The sequence below is a fragment of the Saccopteryx leptura genome, chromosome 4 (assembly GCF_036850995.1).
Source record: "Saccopteryx leptura isolate mSacLep1 chromosome 4, mSacLep1_pri_phased_curated, whole genome shotgun sequence".
Lineage (NCBI taxonomy): Eukaryota > Metazoa > Chordata > Mammalia > Chiroptera > Emballonuridae > Saccopteryx > Saccopteryx leptura.
The window spans coordinates 47,824,451-47,836,294 of NC_089506.1; the positions used below are offsets into that span (position 1 = coordinate 47,824,451).

The 11,844-nt window shown below is 42.6% G+C and overlaps 1 pseudogene; it reads left to right on the forward strand.

Annotated features, from left to right (window-relative positions):
- Positions 1 to 2,087: 2,087 nt before the first annotated feature.
- On the forward strand, positions 2,088 to 4,188 carry LOC136404262 (lupus La protein homolog; annotated as a pseudogene).
- The last annotated feature ends 7,656 nt before the right edge of the window (positions 4,189 to 11,844 follow it).

Sequence of the window (11,844 nt, forward strand, 5' to 3'; positions counted from 1 at the left end):
TTTCTTCCTTCACTGACCCCCAACTCTTCTCCCCTCCTGCACAGCTCCCTCTGTCCTATTGGGCTCCTCCCCTCCTTTTGCTAAATTCTGTTTCTCATTCACCTGCAAATACCAGCCCCTCTTTCTCTTCCCCTCCCTTCTCCACTGTGTTTTTAAGTCCCTCCCTTATCAGGCCACCCTCCACCGGCCATTGGCCCTCACACTGGTTTGCAGGACTCCTGACCCCACGGCCCAACCCCAATCTTCTTGCAGGAAGGCCTGGCCCTGTCCTGCCTTTGGCTCCAGCGTTTCTGGCTGGATCTGGGTGCCAGGCTCTCCAGGAGTCCCCCTCCTCTTATTCTCAACCCCCAAACCCCTATCCGAGACCTGGTGAACGTGGCATTTGAAGTTTTTAATGGTTGCAGCTAGTAGAAAAAGGCCAAGGCTGTTCACCAGGCTCACATGCAGCAGAAGGTAACTCTCCAAACCCAGGCTCTTGTGGCAGCCCTGAGGCTGGCAGAGCAACAGGGGCAAGGCACAGGAGGTTCCCGACCCAAATCTGGGCTGAAATGTGGCAAGGAGGGTCACTGGGCCCAGCAGTGCCCCTGCCTGAGGCCGCCCACTAAGCCCTGCCCTGACTGCAAGCAGCCCAGTCACTGGCAAAGTGATTGCCCCTTTTGGGCAACAGTCTTGTCCTCAGCACCTCTACATGGAGGACAAGCCACCCAAATGGGAGGCCAAGCCAGCCAGGTGGGCTCACCATTTGAACTCCTAGGCCTCCTGGACAACTGACACGGCCGGGACTCGAAAACCCCCATCACCCTCACCAAGCCCCAGGTAATGCTACAGGAGTGAGTAAGTCCATCACATTTCTTGTGGACACGGGGAATACCTTCTCTGTTTTGCCATCATACTCTGGACCTCTAGTTACCTCACAGATCTCAGTTATGGGAGTGAATGGGACCCCTTCTTTTCTTCTTCATACGCCACCCCTGACATGCAGTTTGTTCAGGACCCCATACGGTAATATTGACTACGCCTACTGCAGCCAAACTCCTAGGACAAACACCTTAATACCATGTCTCGCACCTCAATCTTGCCCCCATACAGTACCGCTGGCAGTCGGAACCACTGGGCCCTACCCATCTCCGGCTCACTAAAAGTTTAGGCCCTGCAAAATCCTCCTGTTGCTCCTGTCCCTCCCACCAGAAACCTGCCGCCAGAGTGAGATAAAGCAGGGAGCATTGCTGTTCAATGAGACTGGCCCAATGGAAGAAAGCTTTGCAAGAGAAACTGCACAAGGACCACCATCTGCAAGAGAAACTGCACAAGGACCTCTCCTTCTACAACCCGCTTAACTCCTGATGGCAGCCACTCATCCTCACCTGGGCTGCCCCCTACCCTAGGTCCTCTTCTAATTATCAACATATTACTCATATTTACTCTTCTTTTTAAAATTCTTACAGGACTGCATCCACAAAGTTTCTCAGGTCACAGTCAAACAGATGTTCCTACACTCATATACGCGACTCCCCTCAGAGCCACCACCTTCTGACCTCCCCTCCCCACAACACTCCTAACCAGCAGGAAGTAGCCAGATGAATAGTGGCGCCCCTATCTAACATAAAAGGTCAAAATGTGAGGTCGGTTGGCAATGGTGGAAGGTCACGTGAGGAACCAGACCCAGGAACTTTGGCTGGAACTGCCCACACCCATGCGCGCCAAAAGAAACTTCCCAGGAGCCCTTTGAAAAAGAGCAACCGTCTGTCAGCCAATGAAATTTTGCCACGTCATATCAACTCAACCCCCTAACGACCCTATAAATTACCCCCACGCGAGAATCCATGCAACTTCTCTGGCCCCTGTCTTCCATACCAGAGAACATCATCCGGGAAGTGCTCTGAATAAAGTTTTTGTTATCCCACACTTGGTGGCTATGCCCTTCCTTCTTCCTCAGCAGGGAGAAATACCTTACAGAAATAAATGTAAGATAAAACTACAAATCTCTCCTTTAAAAAAATTAATCTGGAAGAAGATGAGATGCTTCAATCGCTCTTAGTGATCCTGTGGCCCAGCTCTGTGAGACGGGGACCTTAAAGACAACCACAATGGCTAAAAATAGTGATGGAAAAATGGTGCTCTGCCTCCACCACCATCCATCCCCTCTCCGCCATTCTGTACCTCCCTCCATCCCTTTCATTCCTCCTGCGATCCCCACACTCTTGTCTGTGTCCATAAAAAACCTGTATAATTTTGATTAATGTCACCCCAATAAATTCCAATTAAAAATTTTTTAAATGGCTGCTCTGGAGGCCAAAATGTACCATCAAATTTAGTATTATTTTGGTGACTTCAATTTGTCATAGGACAAATTTTTAAAGAAACAAATCAAACCAAATGAAGGCTGAGTAGCTTTGGAAATAATAAAATTCAATAGGTTTAACTGTCCAATGACAGGCTTTGATGTAATAATATAAGCACTGAGCAAATCAAAGGCAGAATTCATGGAAATATGTGAAGACAAAACCAAAATCAGAAGATCTCCAAACAAACTCCTCCCTGAAGTGACTGATGAATATAAAAATGATGTATAAAAACAGACCTCTGGCCCTGGCCGGTTGGCTCAACGGTAGAGCGTCGGCCTGGCGTGCGGGGGACCCGGGTTCGATTCCCGGCCAGGGCACATAGGAGAAGCGCCCATTTGCTTCTCCACCCCCCCCTTCCTCTCTGTCTCTCTCTCCCCCTCCCGCAGCTAAGGCTCCATTGGAGCAAAGATAGCCCAGGCGCTGGGGATGGCTCCTTGGCCTCTGATCCTGGTCGGGTGCATGTGGGAGTCTGTCTGTCTCTCCCCATTTCCAGCTTCAGAAAACAAACAAACAAACAAACAAAAAAAAACTAATGATTGATGCTTCTCATCTCTCTACATTCCTATCTGTCTGTCCCTATCTATCCCTCTAAAAACAAAAAAAGAAAAAAAGAAAAAAGAAAAAAACAGACCTGTTTATATTTAAGGCTTCCTTCCTGATACAGCCCTTGATGGCATGAAAGAACAGTTAGAGGATAAAGGTCAAATACTAACTATTCCGATGAGAAGAACATTGTATAAAGCATTTAAGGAACCAACACTTGCTGTGTTGGATAGATGAGTCTGCTAAAAATTTGAGGAGACCCCTGGACAAAAGTACAAAGACAAAGATCTGTTAATACTTTTCAAGGAAGATGAATTTTCAGAAAAAAATAAAGAAAGAAAACAAAGTGGAACCTAAATTATGAGCTAAATAAGAGCAAGAAGACAAAGTTAGCAAAAACAACTGAAATAAAATCTCTAGAAGAAAAGATTGGCTGCTTACTGAAATTTTCGGGAGACCTAGATCCATATCTTTTTCTTAAATTATAGTAAAATAAAATGGATAGACTTTGCCTGACCTGTGGTGGTGCAGTAGATAAAGTGTCAACCTAGAACTCTGAGGTCACTGGTTCAAAAGCCTGGGCTTGTCAAGTCAAGGCACATATGGGAGTTGATGCTTCCTGCTCCTCCCTCCCTTCTCTCTCTCTCAAATGAATAAACATAATCTTTTTTTAAAATGGACAGACTTTGTCAACAAAGCAAAAGAAGAAATAATTCTATTTTTTAAAAAAAAGCTAAGGAAGCACTGGATAAAACCAAAGAGGCAAATAATGGTAACCTACAATTAAGAAAAAAGTGATGTGGGAAGTACTAGGTGGAAATGTGTAAAAAGAAGCATTGAAAAAGTATATAGGCCTGACCTGTGGTGGCACAGTGGATAAAGCATCAACCTGGAAACGCTGAGGTTGCCGGTTCGAAACCCTGGGCTTGCCCGGTCAAGGCACATATGGGAGTTGATGCTTCCTGCTCCTCCCCCTTCTCTCTCTCTCTCTCTCCCCCCTCTATAATGAATAAATAAAATCTTTAAAAAAAAAAGTATATAAAAGATCAACAAGAATCCCTAAACAAATTGGAAGTCAAATGGTCTCAGATTTAAGGGAAAAGGAGAGGGAAATAAAGCTGCCCAGACTGGGTCTGCTCAAGAAAATGTACAGTTTAAAGACAAGAAAACTAAATTTGATAGTAATAATGAATGTGATGAAAATGGTACATCTGGAGTAAAAGGAGCAAGAGAAAAAGCAGACAAAATAGAATCTGCATCAAAACAGCAGAAAACAGAAAATGTTGCTGGAGACCAGTAGTTTAGTAAAAAAAAAAAAAAAAAAAGTATACATTTTAATTATATTGTCTTTGGAGGTTTTTTTTTAAAAAAAAAAAAAACAAATTAGGTCCTCTTTGTAAGGTATTTTTCCCTGCTGAGGAAGAAGAAAGGGGCCGAAGCCACAGAGTGTGGAATAGTAAAGGCTTTAATGAGTACAGAGCACTTCCTGCCCAACGAGGTTCCCTGGTCCCGGGACACAGAGGCCAGGGAAGTCACATAGGGTGCCCCGCATTGGAGTTATTTAAAGGGTCTCTAGATGGTCAAGCTAATAGGACGTGGTGTAATCTCACTGGCTGATGGACAGTCGCTTTTTTCCAAAGGGACTCCTGGGAAGTTTCTTTTGGCGCATGTGAGTGTGGGTGGTCCTAGTCAAAGTTCTCAGGTCTGGGTTCCTCACGTGACCATCCCCCATTACTGACCACCCCACACTTTTCAATATCCACCTGTGAGAAAGGAAATATTTTTGTTCTTTAACTTGTCTTTTTTTGTTATTTAAATGAGGATATTTTTTCATATTATTTCAGATGATTCAAATATCAAAAGAAAGATTCTTGGACTAAATTACCTTTGTAATATGAGAATGTATTAGTACAAACTAATAAAATATATATTACATAAAGAGAGCTTCAAAATCTGGGTAAAGCCAGGGCAAAATGTGGGTGTAGGAAAGCAAAGCATTCCATGTTCTGTATTAATATATGAATACTGATTCTATGCCTATTCACCATGAGCAGCCGGGCAGTTGTGACCCAAACATGCCCAATATCTTAAGGTAAATTTGAACATGGCAAATTAAAAATAATTATTAAAAAAATTACACTAGTAAAAGTTAATATTATTGTATTTTTAGTTTATAACTCCTCTTTTATTCCCAGTATGATTTAAAACACAAATGTATACAACAATAATTATAAATGTATGCTAAGGGTCACACAATGTATAAAGATGAAATTTGGGATAATAACAATATCAAGGGAAGTGCAGAGCTGGATAGGAGTGGAGTTAATGTATGTTACTGATGCCAAGTTGGTATCAATTCAAATTAGACGGTATTAATTTAAGATGTTAATTTTGTTTCCAGTCCCATTCTCTTAAGAAACCACCGAGAAGTAAAATCTGAGGTTGGCAGTTAGAAGCAGAGATACATAAACACCACACTGTGAACTAGACCTCAGGAGGTAATGGAATCAGATCCTTGAAGCCTTTGTCACATGGACCCCCAGCTCCAGATGCTGAGTCCATCATGTCTGTTCTGAGTATGGATCCGTTACTGATGTTCCATCAGGTGTCTTCATCTAGTGCTTGAACCTTCTCCAAAAATAATCTTTGCACTTTCTGGAGAAAGCATAAACCACACATCCAATCCACTCAATGACAAGACTCTTCAGTTCTACCTCTGAAATACGTGTCCCATTTTCACTGCCTAAAACCACCACCAAAAATATTATTTATGCCTAGACTAGTGCAAAAGCCTGCCTCCTAAGTGCTGCCATTCATCCACCACTCCCCACCCTACCTCCATCTCAGTCTCCACTGATCATACTGAGTGATCATTTTCAAATGAGCAAAATCCGATTAAGTCATTTTTCTGCTTGACACCTTTTCTCTTATCTGAAATAATCCAGAATTCTTCACACAGCTCACAAGGCCCTGGGAGGTCTGCCTCCTCCTTCCTGCTGTAATGTTCCATGGGTGTTGCTCTTCTTCTCATTCCTGTTGACCCCGGGATCTTCACACATGTTCTCCTATTCATCTGAATGTTCACCTCTCTCACAAGCATCCCCCATGCTCTCTGCTTACATGGCTGAGTCCTTCGGATCCCAGGTGGAAGAAGGTCACTTACCTTGGAAGGGTTCTGCAACCTTTTGCCTCACCAGCCTAAATCTTCTCCTGTTTTTCCTTAGTTGCGTTTAGCACAATTATAAATAAGTTGTGTTTAATTATTTGTTTGATTTATCTCTCTTCCACTTGACTGTACTCTCCATGAATAAGGATAAAAGCTAAAGGGAATTGCGAGCTACTATTTCATCATCTCTTAATATAGGATTTGGCACATAGTAGATGCCTGATAGATAGTTGTTAAATGCATAAATGAGTGAGTAAAAATTATTTCTCTCCTCTTTAGAAAAAGTCTTATATTTGTGTCTGAATATCTACTATTTTTGCAAATAAGTTTTTTTATTATATTTATTTATTGATTTTAGTGGGAGAGGAAGGAGAGAGAGAGAGAGACAGGAACATAGATCTGTTCCTGTGTGTGCCCTGACTACGGATCAAACTGGCAACATCTGCCCTTTGGGACGATGCTCAAGTAACCGAGTCATCTGGCCAGGGCTGCAAGTAAGTTATTTTTATTTTATATTTAAGCTAATTAAAAATCTTCATTAGGACAAATAAAGGCATGTAACACAATTCATAAAGGTAGAAAATATTTAAAATAAAGAGGAACCCTTTTAAAATAAGATTCTTAAAATTCTATGCACCAGTTAATCTGCTCTATTAGAAATCATCTGTTAGAAGAAATAGCAAGTGATTTTGTTCTAGCATTTTTTAAAAAAGTACTTATTTAACAAAATTTAAACCCCAGGCAACAATATTTTTGAACTTCAGAGCACAATCACATCAGTAACACAAGGTTGGATCACAAAACCCATAATAATATAAAGCGTAGTTTTCAATATTATAGGATCTAGCTATATATCATTCTGGCCAGTCACTCCCACAATGCTACACATGTAAAGCAAAGTGGAAAGTGTCCATAGCAATGGCTTTTTACCAAGAGTACTAAACACTGCAGCTGATGAGCCCTTCCTTGGTCCATTGTTTCTGGTGCAGTCAGACTGCAGCTATACATTAGCCCTAGGCTAGACTTTAACAAGACTGCAGTGATTATTTTTCAGAGAACAATACTGAGTGTGTGGGCTAACAGCCAGGGCAGCTCCGGGGCTGAGCATGGGCCCCCTGTACCATCCATGCCTTTTAATCTCATTACATCATAGTGAGGTCTATTTTTTGGAATGTTTTCATGAAAATCTGAGAGTTACTCTAAAGTCATAAAGCAGGAGTTGCAGACCCTAGTCTCTCTATAAATTGAAAAAAAACAAAAAAACAAACAAACAAAAATACAGACTTTGGGAGAGTGAAATGTTTTTCCCAAAGTCTTACAATGTCAAATTCTAATGACAAATGTCAGGAATTAAGATTTTCCATCTCATTCACTAATTAAACTACTATACAGTGAGTGCCTACTATTGCTAGACACTGTTCTAAGTTTTTAGGAGACATCGGTTTTGTTTTGTTTTTTGTTTGGTTTGGTTTGGCTTTTTAAGACATAATGTCTGCCTTCACGGAATTTATATTCTATTAAGAAAAATAGGCCCTGGCCGGTTGGCTCAGCGGTAGAGCGTCGGCCTAGCGTGCGGAGGACCCGGGTTCGATTCCCGGCCAGGGCACATAGGAGAAGCGCCCATTTGCTTCTCCACCCCTCCGCCGCGCTTTCCTCTCTGTCTCTCTCTTCCCCTCCCGCAGCCAAGGCTCCATTGGAGCAAAGATGGCCTGGGCGCTGGGCATGGCTCTGTGGCCTCTGCCTCAGGCGCTGGAGTGGCTCTGGTCGCAATATGGCGACGCCCAGGATGGGCAGAGCATCGCCCCCTGGTGGGCAGAGCACCGCCCCTGGTGGGCGTGCCGGGTGGATCCCGGTCGGGCGCATGCGGGAGTCTGTCTGACTGTCTATCCCCGTTTCCAGCTTCAGAAAAATGAAAAAAAAAAAAAAAAAAAAGAAAAATACACAATTTTACATAGGAAAGTCAGGACAATCCTCCTTGAGAAGGAAACATTTGAGTAAAGACTTGAAAGGGGTGTGGGAATTAGCCATGCAAATATCTCTAGGAGACACATCCAGACAGAGAGAAAAGGAAGTATGGAACTGGGAGGCACTAGTGTAGACATACATCATTTTTTTGATGGTGGGGTTGGAGTGGGGATGAATGGCAGTGAAAATCCTAAAAAGAGAACCCATTAGTCACATTATTCTGGAAGTAAAACTGATTTTCCTCATTGATTATTTGGATGGATGAGTTATACTTTGTCCAGGAGGTATTAAGATGGTTTTTGGAACAGGCTCAAAGACACAGGGTACAGACACTTGATGGAACATCAGCAACAAGTCCAGACCCAGACTGATGTTGAGCAGGTTTGGTGACTGCAACAAAGAACAAGGGAGCCATCGTGACTAGAGTAGGGGGAAAGGAGATGGCTGTAACAGAGACCAGAGAGGGGACAGAGATGAGACTGTGAAGTCAGGCGATTCATTGGAAGGACTGTGGCTTTTACTCTGAGGGAGATGAGGAGCCAGTAGAGAGTTTTGAAAAAAGACACATTATTTTCTCTTGGTTTTAATGAGGCTGCTCTATGGATAACAGTCTGTCCCAGACAAGGATGGAACAGGAAAGCCGGTAAGCTATCATAGTCACCTAGGTTTGAGATGATAGTGGTTGAACTAATGTGTTGTCATGAAGGTGATGAGAAGTGACTAGAATCTGGATGTATTGTAGAGTCAAAGCTAACAGAATATGCTGGGAAATTGAGTATGTGGGGTAAAAGAAAAAGAGGAATAAGGACTAGTCTTAAAGTTTTTGTCCTGGAGCGTTGGCCTGGCGTGTGGAAGTCCCGGGTTCGATTCCCGGCCAGGGCACACAGGAGAGGCGCCCATCTGCTTCTCCGCCCCTCCCCCTCTCCTTCCTCTCTGTCTCTCTCTTCCCCTCCCGCAGCTGAGGCTCCATTGGAGCAAAAGATGGCCTGGGCGCTGGGGATGGCTCTGTGGCCTCTGCCCCAGGCGCTAGAGTGGCTCTGGTCACGGCAGAGCGACCCCCCGGATGGGCAGAGCATCGCCCCCTGGTGGGCGTGCTGGGTGGATCCTGGTCGGGCGCATGCGGGAGTCTGTCTGACTGCCTCCCCGTTTCCAGCTTCAGAAAAATGCAAAAAAAAACCCCAAAACAAACAAAACAAAACAAAAAAAATTTTTGTCCTGGGCAACTGGAAGCATGGTATTGCCAGACATTAAGATAATAAAACTATGTGGAGAAGTATGGGGAGGAGAAACAGAGGATCAGTTCCAGACAAGTGAAATGTAAGCTGTCCACCTAGAAGGAGATGTTGAGAAGGCTGTTGGCCGTACACTCCTGGACTTCAGCAGACATACATTGGCTAAGATATGATCTCCTGGTATGGTGCTCAATCCAGCTTGATATACTTCCTACAGCCATAGCTTAGACTTCTCCAGAATGAGAAACACAGTGGTGAAGTTCAGTTCTCAGTAGCCCCCTGCTGCCCTCAAGTCTGCACAGGTCTTATCTCCAAGAAAAATAACCAGTCACCCGGCATTTTACCTGATGGGACCCTCAATCAAGGAGCTCCTGCCCAACTTCATATGGTAGAAACCCTGTTACACAACTTCAGACACAGTGTGAGATGAAACTTAATAAATTGACTTTGCAATTGATTGAATATGATACCATTTCTCCATTGTATACTGTATATTTAATCATTTTTTCCTGTTTTATCAGAAGGATGCAATTTCTTTTTATATCTGTAAGAGAATTTTCTAAAGCCCGGGGAAAGTCACAGCTGAGTGATCCAAAAGAGCCGCACTCAACGCAGCTAAATAACTTTGTCTTCAGTTAACAGTGAGTCAGTGCCAGTGGAATCACATTTTCAAACTTTTCCTCTAAATGTGACATATGCATCCCCATGTGTCAGCAGAATCTGTGTTGAAAACATTTCGATGAATGACAAGTTGATTGGCCTCAATTTGAAAAGCATAGTGTAGAAAAACATAATTTGGGGAGTGCCCAACATTATGACAGATTCTATATTCTGCTCATATACAAAACTGATTTGAATTGTTTAGGAAATTTTGATAGTCTGTGGATGCTTTCAGCAAAGAAAATTGGCCTGATAAGAGAGGGAGGAAAAGGAAAAAATGAAATTAAATACTGTTGGACAACTATTGTCAGCCAGACGTTGTTTGAGTGAAAATGGTGGAGAAAAGGATTGATTAATCATTGTTTTTACAACCAAATGAACAGCATGATATAGATGAACAGAACATCAGCTTTCCAAATGGCAAACCATAGTGCTAATCTCAGCTTTGTCACTTACTGTGAGGTGTCAAACAATTTATGTCACTCCTCTGACCTTCTTTTTTTTGTATCCATAAGAGGATAACCGTAGATACTTTCTATGTAGTTGTGAGACTTCTTGAAGTAGGTTTTATTTGTGTAAACACACACACACACATTTACCCTAGCTTAGTCCTCATTTCATTTTAACACAAATAGTCTATTAAGGGGACTCCAATGTGTGGTGGAAGGTATGTGAGCCATTCAGTAAGGTATGAACCTTAGTTTAGACAACCAAGAAAAATACATGGGTCATTTCTGCTAAGATGCCATACAGGGTCTTATTGCTTAGAGATTTGAAAGAATAAACAGAACCCAGCATAAGTCTCTCTCTTCTGTCCACTATATAAAATCAGACACATTGGGACCTTCTCCCATGGTCTCCTCATTCATTTTATTTTATTTTTTTATTTATTTGAGAGAGAGAAAGAGAGAAAGAGAGAATCATCAGCTCACTGCTCCACCTAGTTGTTCTATTTAGTTGCGTACTCACTGGTTGCCTCTCATATGTGCCCTGACCGGGGATCAAACCCACAACCTAGGTATACTGGGACAATGCATTATCCACTGAGCAACCTGGCCTCCTCATTATTTTAATGAGTTTATGTCAAAAACTATGGCCTTGTTGGTTAAAAGTCACCACAAGAAATTCTGACAGAAAATAAGATATAATAGTGAAAACATGTCTTAATTATTTAGGGAGTGGAGAGCATAAAAAACCTTTTAAAGAATTTGTCAAGTGTTCTATCAATACCCATCTGGCCCCATATTAATGAGAAGCAAGAGGTCTGTTCTGCAAACTGCCAACCTGTAGGAATTTGAATCTCTTTATTACTTTCATTTTCTTCAAACTGCTGTGAATAAGACTAAGGACAAGGGCCAATTCCAGATCCCGGACCCCAAATAAAAAGTCCAGAAAAACGGGTGGCATATGGAGGCTGGCGGTTAAGCAGGAAGGTGAGATGGCAACAAGGATCAGAATGCTGGAGACGGAAAGGAGGTGGGCCACAACTGGAGGAAGTTTGGCTTCCAATTTAATCCCACAGGGACATTACCTTTTAAGTGAGAATGGTGCCTCTAATTTGCTCTTTAAGCAAATATTGATGGGGTTTTCCAGCTAGTTCTGATGTGAGAAAGTCCATGGCTCTGTTAAAAGGAAAAGCAAATAGGTCAGCTCCCCTTTAATTAAAGTTGCCATCAGAGACAGATGGAGACGTATGACAATAGCAAGCGAGGGGCTGGGAGGACATGCATGGCTTTTCTTCAAATATTTTGTTTTGTGATAGTCTTGTCTAACAAAATCATTTTTAAATATAGGCTTATATTAGCATCTGTATTTGGAGAATTGGAAAAAGAAAACTGAAGGGAAAAGGGGTTTTTTTGTTTGTTTGTTTGTTTTTTCATTCTGAGTTACATAAGGTGGATCTCACTGGGAAGATGGCACAGATCCTGGAGGA